Here is an 18,697-nt window from a genome sequence, read left to right on the forward strand (position 1 = left end):
CAGCAAAACACAGGACAGCACAGCACAGCAAAACACAGCAAAACACAGCACAGCAAAACACAGCACAGCAAAACACAGCACAGCACAACACAGCACAACACAACACAACACAGCACAGCACAACACAGCACAACACAGGACAGGACAGCAAAGCACAGCAAAACACAGCACAGCACAGCAAAGCACAGCACAACACAACACAGCACAACACAACACAACACAGCACAGCAAAACACAGCACAGCAAAACACAGCACAACACAGCAAAGCACAGCAAAGCAAAGCACAGCAAAGCACAGCACAGCACAGCAAAACACAGCACAGCAAAACACAGCACAGCAAAACACAGCACAGCACAACACAGCACAGCAAAACACAGCACAGCAAAGCACAGCAAAACACAGCACAGCAAAGCACAGCACAGTACAGCAAAACACAGCACAGCACAGCAAAACACAGCACGGCAAAACACAGCACAGCACAGCAAAGCAAAGCACAGCACAGCAAAGCACAGCACAGCAAAACACAGCACAACACAGCACAGCAAAACAAAGCACAGCAAAGCACAGCACAGCAAAACACAGCACAGCAAAACACAGCACAGCAAAACACAGCACAGCAAAGCACAGCACAGCAAAACACAGCACAGCACAGCAAAACACAGCACAGCAAAACACAGCACAGCACAGCAAAACACAGCACAGCAAAACACAGCACAGCAAAACACAGCACAGCACAGCAAAACACAGCACAGCAAAACACAGCAAAGCACAGCAAAGCACAGCACAGCAAAGCACAGCACAGCAAAACACAGCACAGCACAGCAAAATACAGCACAGCACAGCAAAATACAGCACAGCACAGCAAAACACAGCACAACCAAGCACAGCATAACCAAGCACAGCATAACCAAGCACAGCATAACCAAGCACAGCATAACCAAGCACAGCATAACCAAGCATAACAAAACATAGCATAGCATAACAAAACATAGCATAACAAAACATAGCATAGCATAACAAAACACAGCATAGCATAACAAAACATAGCATAGCATAACAAAACACAGCATAGCATAACAAAACACAACATAGCATAGCATAACAAAACACAACATAGCATAGGATAGCAAAACTAAACAGAGCCTAACAAAACATGGCATAACAAAACATGGCATAACAAAACATGGCATAACAAAACATGGCATAGCAAAACATATAATAGCATAGCAAAACATAGCATATCAAACACAACAAAACATAGCATAGCAAAACAAAGCATAGCAAAACATAGCATAGCATAACAAAGCATAACAAAACATAGCATAACAAAACATAGCATAGCATAACAAAACATAGCATAGCAAAACAAAGCATAGCATAGCAAAACATAGCATAGCATAGCAAAACACAACACAACACAACATAGCATAGCATAACAAAGCATAGCATAACAAACACAACAAAGCATTGCATAGCATAACAAAACAAAGCATAGGATAGCAAAAAAACATAGCATAGCATAACAAAACAAAGCATAGAATAGCAAAACAAAACATTGCATAGCATAACAAAACATAGCATAACATAACAAAACATAGCATAGCATAACAAAACAAAACATATCATAGCCTAGCAAAACATAGCATACCAAACACAACAAAACATAGCATAACAAAACATAGAAAAACAAAGCATAACACACACAACCACACACACACAACCACACACACACAACCACGCACACATAACCACAACCACACACACAACCACAACCACACACAACCACACACACAACTATCTATCGATCTATCGCCCTCACTCTATCTGTCTATCGATCTATCGCCCTCACTCTATCTGTCTATCGCCCTCACTCTGTCTATCTATCGCCCTCACTCTATCTATCGGCCTCAGTCTATCTATCTAATCGCCCTCACTCTATCTGTCTATCTATCGCCCTCACTCTATCTATCTATCTATCGCCTTCACTCTATCTTATCGCCCTCACTCTATCTATCGCCCTCACTCTATCTATCGCCCTCACTCTATCTATCGCCCTCACTCTATCTATCGCCCTCACTCTATCTATCGCCCTCACTCTATCTATCGCCCTCACTCTATCTATCGCCCTCACTCTATCTATCGCCCTCACTCTATCTATCTAATCGCCCTCCCTCTATCTATCAATCTATCTATCGCCCTCACTCTATCTATCAATCTATCTATCGCCCTCACTCTATCTATCTATTTATCGCCCTCACGCTATCTATCGCCCTCACTCTATCTATCGCCAGCACTCTATCTATCTGTCTAGCTATCTATCGCCCTCACTCCTATCTATCTATCTATCTATCTCGCTCACTCAATCTCTCTATCGCCCTCTATCTATCGCCCTCCCTCTATCTATCTATCGCCCTCACTCTATCTATCTATCCCACTCACTCTATCTATCGCATCACCACAGCATCACTAAGGGGCACAACAACATCACTATGCGCTACCACAGGATCATTGAATGCCACAGCATCACTAGTCGCCACCACAACATCTCTCAGCCCCACCACAGCATCAATCTGTGCAACCATTTACCAACAACTGGGTCAAATATGATCTCTCAATGTTTCAAGCTTTATTACAAATGTCACAAAAAGAGGTTAGTATTTCACTTCTGTTCTTGGATTTTCGTCACAATAAAATACACTGAACATATTCTTCACAAAAGTTATTTACAAAAGTTTAAGCTATTGCCATTATAAATTACAATAACTTTTATTTAAGTATTAATTATTAAAAAAATTCAAAGCCATTGTTATTTGTAATATCAATACATCTAAGTCACGTGAATACAACACATATTGCATTACAAATGCTATAGGTGTCACAAGTTATAACTATTGGCATTGTAAATGACAAAGCTATTATTTTTGCTATTTTCAAAACCAACACATATATAAATAATGTGTCATTTAAAATACCAATAGCTCAAACTTTCCTAATGCGAGACCTTATGCATTGCAAATGCTTGTTCTTGTACTGCTATCTACTCTGATTCAGGCATGTGAATCTATGAAAGACACCCAATACTGGAGAGGAACAATAGTTACTTACCTGTAATCTGTGGTTCTCCACTATTGGTGTCTTTCATAGATTCACATGCACCTGCCCACCTCCCCTCAGAGGCTCACTCAGGCAATTACTTGGTTCCACTCCTATGCGAGAAAATCTGAGAGCCTGAGCCTTTGAGGAGAACATTCTGGTGGGTGCTGTCGCCTGATTGGCTGCAGTTTGGACTAGCAAAATGACTAGGATAGTCATGAGTGTGGAAGTTCTGTACACTGTAGCTTAGGGCTACTTTACTTCCTGGTTTGTTATTACCAAGGTTTTGGTTTTTCTACAGGCATATTATTGCTTTTTTATGTACCGTGGGACTCCCACTCCAACGACGGGGAATGATTCAGGCATGTGAATCTATGAAAGACACCAATACTGGAGAACCACAGATTACAGGTAAGTAACTATTGTTCATCTCAGTGCCACTTTGCACAAATGGTGGGAGAACAGATACTCACAGGAGAAACATATTCAGAGAAAAGGGAGCAGACTTTTAATACATGGACTGGAAATATCTACAGTGAGATTGCTTGATTACCACATCATGAAAACCCTAGTTAGCACCTCAGATTACCTGCAAAAAATGCCTCATGCCATGTCATCGGAGACGACGGTGCTATGTGAACTACATTAATACGCTAAATGTTAACTCCAGTTAGTCACTTACGGCAAACTCTGTATTTCACCACTATTAGTCAGCAAGGCAGTGTGATAAATTAGACACGCTCACAAACTGCATATGTCTTTCTATGTCACCTTCTCCTGCACAGCACAGGGGATCAGACGAGCGGTTGCAAATAGATTTTCCCTTGCCATTCTGGCATTTCACTGCACACACCTTACTATAAAGAGCAGCATCAGCGTCAGTTTGTATACGATGGCCACTTACGTTTCACTCAATACTGAAAATGCTTCCTTGGGTCATGTCATGATTCTGACTTTATGGAAGCCAGTTTAGTTTTCAGATGTGTGCAATGGCACAGGTACCAGTGTCCTACTTTTGAGGCATATTTCGGTGCATATACTACACCAACCGCCACACGTGATGCCATTGTTCTATTTGAGAGTTGCCATGAGCTGTCGACTGAAGACATGGTTGATGAGGTCCACTAACAACCTAGTCAACAAGGAACAGAGGCGACCCAGCCCCACAAATATACACACACGACACCTTAGAGAGAGCTACTGGGATAGTGAAACAAGGCTTCTGACCCTGCTTCAGGGGAGCTGGAGGAGCAGATACTCTGGTTGCAGGAGATGGGCTGCTGGTCTGGCTGATGCACCATACCATGGCATCCTCAGAGGACTCTCGGTACTTAAAGACATGGACAACCACTGCAAGGCTCAATACTGCAGCCACGCACTCAGCGGACTTTCCATTATGTGGCAGATACCTGATAATGACTGTACTTGCCCATGAAATTAATGACTGACACTCTGACAGGCAGGGTTGTGCAGATGCATCTGTAATTATTTAAGAAAGTGAAGGAATCTGTTATGGGAGCAGTGGCATCCTAGGAGGTATCCTGGCCACTTGCCCAATTTATATAATAACACCTGTGCTCCCTCACTAGATGCCTGACCTCAGCAGGCATATCACTAGACTGGAGGTGATGGCCGAACTGCCCTCCTGAGACTCACAGTGGGGAAATTTGTCATAATTGCAAACAGACAAGTATATATTGGTACTGCCAATGGCACTACCTTTGGCAGGTGGCCCCACCTCACAAGCCTTACTAATTTTTCTTTGACCCAGCATGTTGTTCTACTGCCATGCTGCTGAGGCATAGCATTTCAACCAACAGTGCTAGTTGTTGGCGTTGCACTTCAGTACTGTCTGTCACCTGTGTGTGAGTCCGCAGTACTTTGTTTATCCAAGTGATTTCCTTCTCAGTGAAGTGATTAGGTGTGTTCAATGCCCTTGTCACATCCATTTAATGCATGCTGGACTACACTCTAATACATGCATGCCTCAAGCCCCCGAATACATTGTGCAATATATCAGCAGAAGTGTTGGCCTTCAATGCAATTTGTGACCTTACACGTCTTCAGGTGACATTGTTGTGGCTACTACATGCGTCCTGTGTGGCAAACCTAGACTTGCCGTTTGGCCATGTCTATTGCAGACCCCAGATTGGAGGCAGACATCATAGTCAAGTCAAGGATGGATAGGTTTAGGTTTCACATGCAGAGAAACCTGTGGTTACATATCTCAGAGAAGGATGACATTGCAGTGACAGTGATAGGTGCCTGGTTTGTGATGACTGTTGGGAGGTGTGTAGTATGACCAGTATAAGAGCTGTGAATTTGTATACCTATCCTGGTCGGCGTGCCATACCATCACTGGAAGGCACAAGGATGAGTGTAGTGACATATGCAACAGAGGCACACTGTAAAGCTGTCATAGGTGAACTCACTGTCAATACATTGATGCAAATTTTCCTAATTAGTAATGTGTTTTAGTACTGACATAATAATACTTTGTCTTTCTGCTCCTTTGTCATGGTTCGAAGAAGCAGCTGCTTGACTTTGCTCCTTATTCCTGGAGGAAATGTCTGCAAACATGCGTAAACAATCTGGCAGGATGATCTTGTGCACTTACATGGAAAAAGTTTCAGAACAATGCCCATGTATAGACTGCATTGCTGTTGTTTCCTTAACATTCCCTTGTATCCTGCGAATTAGCCATGTGCAGGTCCCTGTGAGCTTTATCCACTTCAACTTGCAGCTATGCATTATCTGTTATTGGTGCAAAGCACAGGACTTAAACTCGTCTTAGTAGAGTGGGCCTGCACTGCTATACCCTACAAAGTGCAAGGTTTTCTGACGTGGCTTTTGCCAGAGCTGTCTAGGATGTCCCTCACCCACCCTCTGCCCATAAGCCTTGTTGGCCGCCTCACCTGTCCATGGAAATAAGCACATTTTTTGCCTCCTGTCAATGTGCTCACCCTAGTGATCTGTTTGAACCTCCTGTTGTCTTGTGGTCTAAATGCCAGCACGGCTTTCCATTCTGTCATGTTGCTTTAATTGTGGGATATAGTCCCGGTCACTGACTTCCAGGCCAGTTGAATATTACGCACCACCTGACTTGTGAACTCATCTGTTCATATTGTTCTTGAGCTGTGCTCAGGACTTTTGTGACATTAGGTTCATATGTCACTGGTGCCCTTCTTGGATTGGTGACGTTAGGCACGTTGTTGGCTCACATCTGCTGCATCCTTTTACTGCTTTTCTAGGAGACGCTCTGTTGTGGGTTGCGTGTAGTGGAGTTTGTATCATTGGTACTTTTCTCAATGGTAATTGTTCTGTGTGCTAGCTGTGGCAAACACTGCGTTTTCGTGCTCTCTGGCATAAGAGTGCTGCTCTCGCCAGACTTTGTGATCATCAGCAAAAGAGCTTTAAGAAGCTCTACTGAGTGATGGGATTAGGCTCGGGCCACGTATTCAGAACCTTAAGCACAGCATTTGATTGGGCAGAAGTTGTGCGTATTCCCTAAAAAAAAAAAAGTGCTTTTACTCTTTTTTTGGTTTGTGGGAAAGTGTATGCTCAGTACAGCAGGGGTTAGTTGGTTATTGTTGTGTTCTAATTGTTTCCATGGCCACTTGTTGTGTCATGGAATGTAGATGGGCATTCCAGCTAAGGATTCGAGGTGAGGCAGTTGTGCTGATACCTCTGATCTAGGCTGACGTGTTGGGGCTGTGCTGTGTATCAATGAAAAATAAAGAAGACTGTTGACTTCTTCTGCCTTCGTGGATTTCCTTGAAGAACCTGATGTTTAAATTGGCGACGATTGGGATCTCATCGTACACCTTTCAGCACTTTTCCTGACTGCTCGGGAGTTAAATTTTTCGATACTTCACTCGTGAAATTCAGCCCTATTCACTGTGTGGTCTGAGGTGCAGAAGTGGCGTTAACAAAGGGCTACAGGTCGTACATAATATTTTACCCTTTAAATATTTTCAATTTAGCCTGCTGTCTCTTCAACTGCCATTGCCGCGAGCGCCCAGTCTTACCTGCACGCGCTGTTCAGAGTTCTTCTTCACTGAAGATTCCTCTCTTATCCAGCCATTCTCTCATCCCCGAGTTACAGCCTTGCTGACGTCATCATTCACGTCTGGGTGACGCGAGGTCACGCAACGTGCCGCCATCTTGAAGTCGGGCAGTAATTTTTCGGCATTCTCTGCGCGGTGACGCGCACACCAGTCAAGTTTGCCGAGATATAATTGTGTATATCTTTATTTATGAAGATCTGTGATGCGCACACCTCTGATTAAAGTCATATGTGATTAAAGTCAGTTTCACTGCTACTCCTATGGTTGATGTAAATCGGTGATGCGCACACCTGGTCCTATGACCGCGCATCTTCTACTTTCTACAGGTGACACACACATTTATATTCAGAGTATTTTGGCATAAGTTTACCATTCAAGTGTGTCACAGCTCATGCATTATAAGGATTAATTTTGATTTTCTCTAAAGGACATCTTTGTTCATTTTGACTCATAACAATTCCTGTATATCATTCAAAATGCAAACTTTTACATGACCTTCACGTTTTTTACCTGGTATTCCGAAAACAAAATGGAAGCAATGGTTTACAGGTTTTGGAAGCTATATAATAGCCCTGGATGGATCAAAATTTGAGCCTGTTAGGAAGCTAGCTATGCTCTACAATAATCTCGAATCGGAAGGTCAACGTATTTTTGATCACTTGCCACTGGTCACTCAATCTGATGAAACTGATTGGGATGTTTATAAAGAGGCAGTTTGCAGACTTGCCAATCATTTCAAGGATGACACCAGCGTAGTAGTGGAGAGAAACAAATTCTACACCAGATGTCAATTGGAGTTTGAATCCATTGAAATTTTTTTAGCTGAACTAAGAGTTGTAATCACTACCTGTGAATTTGATGGTAACATTGATTCCTACCTGAAAGATCAACTAAGCGTCAATTTTTTCAACAAAAAAGTACGAGAAAGATTACTTTGTTGTAGGAATCTGTCTTTAGTTGAAACTCTCGAAATAGCCCGAGGCATTGAAAGATCAGTTGTTGCACAGAGAGAATTAAACAAATCCAAGACTGATCTTGTGGCTGAACCAGTTAATGCAATTGGAACTAAACCTAAGTCTACGTTTTCTAAACCAAAGGACAGTAAAAAGCAAAGTGCTTGTTACAGATGTGGATCTCTTACACATTTAGCTAACGCAAAGAACTGTCCTGCTCTTGGTAAACTTTGTATTAACTGTAAAAAATATGGTCATTTTTCACGTTTGTGTAAGATACCTCAGAAAATAGCAACCCTTGAAATTGTAGAGGATTCTTCTGAAAATAATATTCGCACTGCTAAAAGTTTTCAAAAGATTGTTCTTCAATTGATTCTGATTTAAATGATTGGGGTCCTTTATGTAATTTTACCATTGGTGATGTGGAAATTCAGGTAACTGGATTCTGGTTCTCCGGTTACTTTTGTCACTGATGTGTTGATTTATAAGCATTGGAATTCAATCCAACTTTTTCTACTCCAGACATTCGCACTATTTCTTTTGGGGGTCATAACATCGATATGTTAGGTTTTTTTTTCGATCGTGTCAAATTCAAAGACAGAGTAATCTTTACTAAGGTTTACGTGGCGAAAAAAGGATACAACATATTAGGATTGAAGGATCAAGGCAAATTTGGCATGGTTTTAGGGCCAGGCACTTCATGTCCTATTTCTCTAGTGGATATACCGGATGTAAATCTTTCTCTACAACAGCTTCTGCTTAAACATGATTCCTTATTCATGATAAATTAGGTTTGGTGCATGGTTTTGAACACAAAATCATTTTAAAGAAGAACGCTGTTCCCATCATCCACAAAGTAAGGAATGTTCCACTATGCATCAGAGATCAACTTAAACAACATTTGGAGAATCTTTGCTCAGATAAGGTCATAGAACCAATTGATTCATCTGAGTGGATTTCTCAGATTGTTGTCGCGAAGAAGAAAGGTTCTAAGGACATCAGACTTTGCATTGATCTAAGATCGCTGAACAAGAACATTTTAGTTGATTGATTCCCTCTGCCCAACATTCAGGAAATGTTAGCCCAGTTGAGAGATGCAAAAATCTTTTTGTGCCTTGATTTAAAATCTGCTTACCATCAGGTGGAACTTGATGAAGATTCTCGCTCCCTCACAGCGTTTAATACCCCTTTTGGTGCTTTCAGATTTTTGCGAATGCCTTTCGGTCTGGCATCAGCCGCTTCTGTATTTCAGAAACAAATGTATAAGTTATTTGGGGATTGCAAAAATGTTCTTGCTTATCAGGATGATATTCTTGTTTTCAAAAAATACTGAGGAACATTTAGAAAAGTTGTCTAATGTATTACAAATACTAGAATCAAATGGCTTTGCTGTTAAAAAAGAAAAATTAAAATCTTTAGTTAAAGACATTGATTATTTAGGTCATCACATTTCTGAGTCTGGTATTTCACCCAAGTCTGATCTGGTCAAAGCCATTATTGAAAGTCCTTCTCCGCAGAACAAAGATCAATGGAGATCTTTCTTGGGAGTATGTGAATACTATTCACGGTTCATTGATAGTTTTGCTTTTCAAACTGAACCTTTAAGGAAATTACTTAGGAAAGGTGAACAATTTATTTGGAAGGAAACTGAATCTGCAGCATTCTGTAATTTAAAAAATCGTATCGTGAATGCTCCTGCCTTACACTCTTTCAGAGATGATGTTCAATCTATTATTACAGTAGATGCTAGTGGAGTTGGGTTGGGTGCAGTTCTTACCCAATTGGTAGGTGGTAATGAGCATAGAGTGGGTTTTGCCTCTAGATCTTTATCTCAAACAGAACGCCATTATAGCACCATTGAAAGGGAGGCTTTAGCAAGTGTGTGGGCTGCTAAGCATTTTGAAACGTTTCTTTGGGGTAGAAGATTTGTTTTGGTTACTGATCACAAACCCCTAGTTTTCTTATTGTCCAGGAAAGATCATGATAAGGTCAGTCCCAGATTGGTAAGACTACTTTCAAGGATGTTTGAATTCAACTTTTTAATCAAACATATTCCGGGGGAAAAATGCTTGTGCTGATTTTCTTTCTAGATGTCCCCTACATGATGAGAATGACATTTCATTTAATGATGATACTGAGTGTGTTGTTGGTTTGGTTGTGCTGGATGGAGCAATCAGTAGTTCAGATTGGTTGGAGGGTGTCAAACGTGATAATTTACAGAATCTGATCAAGAGTCATATTGTCAATGGTTGGCCTCCTAAAAGGAATTTGGAAGAAGGTTTGCGCCAATTTTACAAAGTAAAAGATGATCTCACCATCGAAAATGATTTTATCATGAGTGGAAGATTGCTTATTCCTCCTGGTGAGCTTAAGTTAAGTTTGGCCAATTTTGCCCATCAAGGTCATCTAGGTACAAATGGTGCTAAAAAAAGGTTGCGTCTATTTTATTCGTGGCTAGGAATCGATGTTGAGGTGTAGAATTTTGTAGGGCGTTGTATCAGTTGTTCTGAAGCTGATAAATCTTTGAAGGTCAGCAACACTCCTCTTCATCCTGTTGACTTTCCCAAGGGACCTTGGGAAAAATTGGGGATTGATTTTATTGGACCAATGTATAATCTCAAATCTAACATGAGATTTGCTTTGGTCACGGTGGATTACTTCTCAAAATGGGTGGAATGTAAGTTTCTTTCTGAACCTTCTACCAATTCAGTAATCAATATGCTGAATGATTTGTTTTGTAGATAAGGTATCCCAAAGTATTTAGTGTCAGATAACGTAGTACAGTTTAAGTCTCATGCTATGGAATTTATTTATCCAATATGGGTATCAAGCACATGACTGTGGCTCTCTATAGTCCCCAAGGAAATGGAATGGTAGAGAGAGTGAACAGAATGCTGAAAGATACCATTCAATTAGCTTCTGTTCAGGGTGAATCTATTCAAAAAGCTGTTCAAGAAAGACTATGGAGTTACGAAAATACTCCACACTCTGTGACTGGTGTTCCTCCTTTTGTGCTGCTCAAAGGGCGTTTTGGTTCTTCTAAACTCAGTCCAAATTGAGTTTTGGAGCAAACAAAATGTTCTAACAAGTTACCTGCTCTCAAACAGTTACGTGACTCTGTTGAAAAGGCACAATCCAAAATGAAACAAGTTTATGACATTGACAAAAAAGCAATAGATATACAACTTTCAGGGGGGATTTTATCAGAGTCAGAAGACCAGTGGGAGTTAAAAGTCATAAGTCTAAGTTTTATCCTATGACACAGATTATTATAGTGTCCAGACATTCAGTCTTGGTTGAAAATAAAAAATGGTGGAGTAAAAGGAAGGTGGTTTTAGTGAAGAACAATGCTCAGGAAAGTAGTGTTTATGACACGCCTTGCATGCACTCTGATGCTCTTTTACCTGATGGTTTTTCTTCCAGTCATTCGCTTGAATTGTCTCAACACACTGGTGGTGGTGATGCGATAGTTCTTCAGGATACTGGTAATGAAAATTGTTCTGTATCTGATTCTGCATTTTCTAGCAATAGCGTTATTGCTGATTCTAATTCTGGCGCATTAGATGCCCTACCCAGGGAGAGCAAAAGAAGGATACTTGCTCCTTATTATCTTAAGGATTACATTCAATGAATTTGTTTTTGTTTTTGTTGGAATAAGGGAAAGATGTGTTGTATTCTAATTGTTTCCATGGTCACTTGTTGTGTCATGGAATGTAGATGGGGATTCCAGCTAAGGATTTGAGGTGAGGCAGTTGTGCTGATACCTCTGATCTAGGCTGACGTGTTGGGGCTGTGCTATGTATCAATGAGCAATAAAGAAGACTGTTAACTTCTTCTGCCTTCGAGGATTTCCTTGAAGAACCTGATGTTACGGTTATGCTGGTAAACGAATAAACCCAGAAATTGGCCTTACCTTTTTATTTTAAAAAGTTAGGATGAAGGCAGCAGGTTTAGCATATCTATTGTAAAAAGCATATGAAAAAGCCGATAGAGATGTAAGAAAAGATTGTTATTATGCTGTGATTAAGCCTGCAGACTGTCGGCGGGTTTCATGAGATTTCAAACATTACTCTAGCAGGCAAGCGCTATGGTGTTGGTCAACCCCTCTGACAAGGCTGGGGTAGAAGACTAATAATCCTTGTTAACAATCCTAGAAAAGATGGTATGTTTTTTTCCAGCTGCAGTTTTTCCATCATTGTAATTTTATGACTGTACGCGTGATGGTTGCCATGTGGGAAATCTTATGTGCAATGCCTGAACTAGATATAGCAACAAGCATTGATTAAAGCTATAGATGTGATTGGTTCCTTGGAGTATGTTATGTCAGATGCCATTGGTCTGGCCTGCTTAATATTAAAGGTATGACAGGCAGTGTGCCTGACTTGTGTTTTGTGAAAAGCCTATGCTAAAGCCAATAGCCCTTCAAGTTGGAATGCTATTACACAGTGTTAAAGCCTATAGACAGGTATATTACGTGGATTCTTATAGCTTACCATAGTAGCCAAGGAGTGTGTTGTTGATTATACCTCTAACAAACACTGGCACTGAAGATTTGTACTGTGATAATACTTGGGAGGGGTTGGGTATTGAGTTACCAATTGTACATTTGTACATATTTTAATTTTAAGACCGTGTACTTGACGATTGATCTTGAGAAAGCTTATGCTAACTACAGTAGGCCTGAGTTTATTATGTACTATACCTAGGAGCGTCAAAAAAAGGGCTGTCCAAATTGCAAAAACGGTACAAAATGCAGCGGCCTGCCTGGTATTAAGCCTACTGAGAAGAACCTCTGCTAAGAAAGCTCTGGCCAAATTGCATTGGCTGCCAGTGGAAAAAAGAATTGTTTTTAAGGCAATGTGCCACTGCCACTGCATCCTATCTAGGAAAGGCCCACAGTACCTGCAACCACTGTTAACACAGTATACACCAGGCCAGTTTTTAAGATCCCAGGGTAGGGCACTGGTGACAGTACCCAGAATCTTTAAAGCTAGAATGGGCGCACGCTCCTTCAGATATCTCGCGGCAAAAGCGTGGAACACTCTACCAATGGACCGAAGAACAGAACAATGCAAATCTAGATTTCGCAAACAACTGAAGACATAGCTTTTCACAACTACACACTAAAATATAGTTGCCAAGCAAGGTATGTAACTGTCGCCTGTATCCTTTACGAGGAACCGTTTCAGCGCGGGGACACACCGGTGGTGTAACCATGCGCTCTCCAAATGGCAAACTAAACTAAACTAGTCTCTACTCTATACTCTCTACTACTCACTCTCTACTACTCTTTCTCTAGTACTCTCTACTACTCACTCTCTACTAATCACTCTCTGCTACACTCTCTACTACTCACTCTCTACTACTCACTCTCTACTACTCACCCTCTACTACTCACTCTCTACTCACTCATGTTGTATGTCGATTTAGATTCCGTATGCATTTCCCGATACATGTCCTTATATAGGTACATTTCACATTTCCCTTATATAGGCCTAGAGATCCAGTCCTTATTTAGGCATAGTACATGCTACCCAAATACAGGCATGGATACTTCCATCCGTTCATCTACATCACAACGAGTTCTAGGAAAACCAGACTCTTAAGCTGTTAGGCACTTCCCCTTTCTTGGATATTGATTTCTCCAAGAACTCATTTATTATGCATGAACATCTATTCCTTAGGGGTTCATTCATGACGTTCACATGCCCAACTTTACGTCAATACTGGCATTCCTAAACACCTTCAAGGTATAAATATACCTTCACTTGCTATGGCAAAGCACGGTGTGGTTCGGTGCAGTTCGACTACCTACTTGCACGACGCAGATCGCTACAGCAAGTGCCGAAGGAAGCCAACTCTCCAGCTGATGCACTGACCAAAAGCTGTCATCCTCCTGCTGAGAATCCAGCTCCAGTGTTTCTGACTTCCCTTGCTGGGTGTTTAGGAAATGCAGTCATGAGAAAGAGAAACCCACCGCTCTCATTCTCAGGTATGGAGCTGATTAGAACCTAGAGAAATCTTTGGCAATTCTTGGCAAAACTAAACCTATGCTAAAGACAGCACCTACTTCTTCCCTCGTACTAGACCTAGGTTAGGTACACTGGAGTAGGCGTATTTTAGAAGCACCAGTTGAGTATTTTAGCCTGTGTTATTTATGTATGTATTTTTATATATGTCATAGCAACAGACAATGTTATTACAGTATTATTTTATATTACTGTTTACGCTGTACGCATTATACTTTGCATTCTGTCTGACGGTTGCAGCAGTTCATATCTCTTGCAGGAGAAATAAGACTGTTCAATGAACCTTTTTATTGAAACGCCCGTCTCTCTATTTCTATGCAACTCTGTAGAAACGAAGCATGCACGATTGACTGATTAAATAGTTATCTATTGTTTCCACGACTCTGAAGATATTGTTCCAGTTCTAGGGGAAACAAAGTTGTCATGTTTATGCGGTTGGCAGAGACTAATCCCTTCTTGTTTATTCGAGAAAGTTTCTAGTGACCTCTGAGTTAGCTGTCACACACAATTAAGTTTAATATACTCGATAGAGACATACTGACCTCAGTCCTATGTCAAATCTATAGTGTACATTATTCCAATGCGCAGAGCCTATTGGGAATATAGGAACTACACTACACTCACTCTCTACTACTCTCTACTACTCTTCACTCTCTACTCTTCACTCTCTACTCTTCACTCTCTACTACTCACTCTCTACTACTCACCCTCTACTACTCACTCTCTACTACTCTCTACTACTCTACTCCTCTACTACTCACTCTACTACTCTCTACTACTCACTCTACTACTCCCCACTACTCACTCTCTACTACTCACCCTCTACTACTTGCTCTCTACTACTCACTCTACTATGCTCTACTACTCACACTCTAGTAGCCTCTACTCTATACTCTATACTCTCTACTACTTACTCTCTACTACTCTACTCTCTACTACTTTACTCTCTACTCACTCTCTACTACTCACTCTATTACACTCTCTACTACTCAATCTCTACTACACTCTACAACTTTCTACTCTTTAATCTCTACTACTCACTCTCTACTACTCACTCTCTACTACACTACTACTCTCTACTACTCACTCTCTACTACTCACTCTCTACTACTCTACTCTCTACTACTCACTCCCTACTACTCACTCCCTACTACTCTCTACTACTCTCTCTGCTACTCTCTACTACTCACTCTACTACTCACTCTCTACTACTCTCTACTCTCTCACTACTACTCTCTACTACTCACTCTCTACTACTCACTCTCTACTAGTCTCTACTCTATACTCTCTACTACTCTCTATCTACTACTCCATCTACTACTCACTCTCTACTACTCACTCTCTGCTACTCACAGTACTATACTCTACTACTCACTCTACTACTCTCTACTACTCACTCTCTACTACTCTCTACTCTACTAACTCTCTACTCTATACTCTACTCTCTACTACTCACTCTCTACATCTCTACCTCTCTCTCTACTAATCTCTACCTCTACCTCTACCTCTCTCTACGCGCACACATATGCACATATATACATAAATATGCATATATATTCATTTATATATATATGTATGTGTATATATATATATCTATATATATATATATATATATATATAGATATATATATATACACATCTGCATATCTAAATTAAACAATGAAGAACAGAACGACCAACCAGGGTCCAACTCAACCAAAACACATGTATCATCAACAATCATAGGTTGGTGCAAAAACACTTCCCCCACCCATCGTCCCAAGGTGCAAATTAGGTCACAATGGTCATGGGAAAATGGAAGGTGCACTCGTGGAAATCAGAAGCAAGATCACTCAGTCCCCCCCCCCCCCCCCCCCCCAAAAGAATTCTTTATTTATTCTGTAAATCTTTAACAAGAACTGCACACAACCAACGCGTTTCGTTCCAGGAAGGAACTTCGTCAGGGCTCTACATACAGTAGGCCAAGAGGCGATGGAAAGAGTCCAAAGAGGCACAAGTGACCAATACACGAGAGGCACAGTATGCGGCGTTAAATCAATAATGAAAATCTATTAAGTCTATGGGTGAATTAACCCAAAATGGTCACACAATCCACGTGAAGCTGCATCTCATCCCGGGAAGCTGAGTCATGTAAGGAGAAGTTTATCCCTATAGCTAATCAGCGTTCAACTCCACAATACCAGAGGATAGGTGGCCAATATGATAAAGGCTTGTAACAATAAAAAAGATAGACGCAAGATGCAATAAAAATTTCTTGCAATTCTATTTAATTGTAGATATATATGCGAAAACAATTATGTAGTCCCGGTGATAATACACACAAGGGATAATGAGACGAACAATGGGTGGCAGGTGTTACTCTTCACGAAGAGCGGCGATTTCCGGCATGGTTGCTTCCAGCAACCATGCCGGAAATCGCCGCTCTTCGTTAAGCAACCATGCCGGAAATCGCCGCTCTTCGTGAAGAGTAACACCTTACATGCCTCCGCTTCCCAGGATGAGACGCAGCTTCACATGGATTGTATGACCAATTTGGGTTAATTCATCCACCGACTTAATATATTTTCATTATTGATTTGATGCCGCATACTGTGCCTCTCGTGTATTGGTCACTTGTGCCTCTTTGGACTCTTTCCATCGCCTCTTGGTCTACTATACGTAGAGCCCTGACGAAGTTCCTTCCTGGAACGAAATGCACTGGCTGTGTGCCGTTCTTGTTAAAGATTTACAGAATAAAGAAGGCAAAGTTTTTTTTGGGGGGGGGAGGGACTGAGTGATCTTGCTTCTGATTTCCACGAGTGCACCTTGCATTTTCCCATGAACACATCTGCAAATCTATTTAACCGGGTAACCTCGGTGTAAATTCCGCCGCGGTGCGGGTGATTGCTTGCGCGGGCAGGGCCGCGCCGGTGAACGGACGTGCCCAGCACTACGGAGGTAGTGCTCGCAACGGCCGTTGGCCGACGGCCGCAGCAAACGGGTTAAATACAAATATAAATGCATGCATACATATACATATATGTATACATATGCATGTTATGTACATGAAAGTTTGAAAAACACTAATAAAAGCAAAGCTAAAAAGCCACCTTATTACAAACAGAATTGCTTTAACTTAAACAAGGGCGAGACCTATTGCATTTTCAATGCTTGTTTTTAATCCCACCCCACTTTCCCCAGGCATGGATCTTGCAAAGGTTCATACCGCATTGATGTGCTCCTCTGATTGTTTCTCTTTTAAGCACTTATGGTTTTTGGACAAAATATTGAGTTAAAAATATTGAATTTTTATATTCACAAATATCATGATGCAGGAATGTCGTTGACAAGAATATCGGATTTCTAAGGTAAGTAATACAGATGTAAAACATGTCTATGTTGTTAATATCGTTACAAAAATATCTATGTTAATATCGGTCTTAAAAATATCTGTTAATATCAGTTGCAAAAATATTAATAATATTTTTTTATTATGTATGTTAGTGTATATTTTAACTGTTATAAATTGTATAAATATAGCTAATATTTTTATATATTTTCTAGTTGTTTTTAAATTTAATTTATTGTATTTTTAGTGTCATAGCGAGTTGTGGGGTTAGTAGGGGGACAGGGTGCGAAGTAAATTAATTATGATTAATTCATTTGTAATTATAAATAATTATTATAATAATTTTAATAATTATTTAATTGATAATTATGTAAATTGTGTAATTAAGATATTTTTTACGTTATATATCTGGTGCAGGTTGTTAAAATTTATATTTATGTAAATTGTGTAATTAAGATATTTTTAAGTTAGATAGCAGGTGGGGTTGCTCTGTTTGTAGAGGTGAGGGTTGAAAAGTTAATTGAATATAATTAGTTTAATATTAGTTAATAGTTGTTTAATTGAAGAATTCATTGTTTAAATTGTGTAATTGTTATAATGTTTAAGATATATTTGAGGTGTTGGTTGTTTTATGGGGAAAGGGTGGGAAGTTAATTAAGAAACACATTATTGATATTTGTTCATTTGGTAATTATTTAATTGATAATTATGTAAATTGTGAAATAATCATATTTGTTTAGTAATAGTTTAGTTGTGTGTTGTTTTAGTTTGTAGAGGAACAGGATGGGAAGTGATTTAAGTAAAAATAAATTTAATAATATGCATTTATTTATTGAAAATGTTATTTACTACGTTATATGTTAATTGTGTTATGCTTGTTAATTTCAATTACATTTTATTGGTTGGTCATGACAGTAAGAATATAGTGGGGTAGTTTAATTACATTATTTGTTAGTTGTTTTCATTTATCATAATTATTGAACACTGTAATTCATAAGTAATTTGTTTAACTTTTATTAAAATTTGACATGTAATTTTTTACTTTAAATATTTAAATTTCTTGTTATTTATATTTCAAAAAAGTTTTATTGGGTATTTCAGTACAATCAAGATACTATGTGCATACACTCTGTGTGAAGTTAAAGATACATTCGAAACATAGGTAAATCATAGTATTAAGAACCTGGTTATAAAGACACATAACAATGGGGTAAATATGGTGGACA

The 18,697-nt window shown here is 40.0% G+C and overlaps 1 protein-coding gene and 1 long non-coding RNA gene across 4 annotated transcripts in view; one reads left to right on the forward strand and one right to left on the reverse strand.

Annotated features, from left to right (window-relative positions):
* The window catches only part of LOC144781146 (protein-L-isoaspartate(D-aspartate) O-methyltransferase-like), a 274,370-nt gene that overhangs the window by 251,686 nt on the left and 3,987 nt on the right, over positions 1 to 18,697 (forward strand). The gene's annotated exons all lie outside the window — the stretch shown is intronic.
* Positions 1 to 18,697, reverse strand: part of LOC144781149 (uncharacterized) — a 137,369-nt gene that overhangs the window by 12,831 nt on the left and 105,841 nt on the right. Inside the window, exon 2 of the long non-coding RNA XR_013600892.1 lies at positions 9,250 to 9,355. This is a non-coding gene — a long non-coding RNA (uncharacterized LOC144781149). The remainder of the gene's footprint in view (positions 1 to 9,249; positions 9,356 to 18,697) is intronic.

This window comes from Lissotriton helveticus, chromosome 9 (genome assembly GCF_964261635.1).
Source record: "Lissotriton helveticus chromosome 9, aLisHel1.1, whole genome shotgun sequence".
Classification (NCBI taxonomy): Eukaryota; Metazoa; Chordata; class Amphibia; order Caudata; family Salamandridae; genus Lissotriton; species Lissotriton helveticus.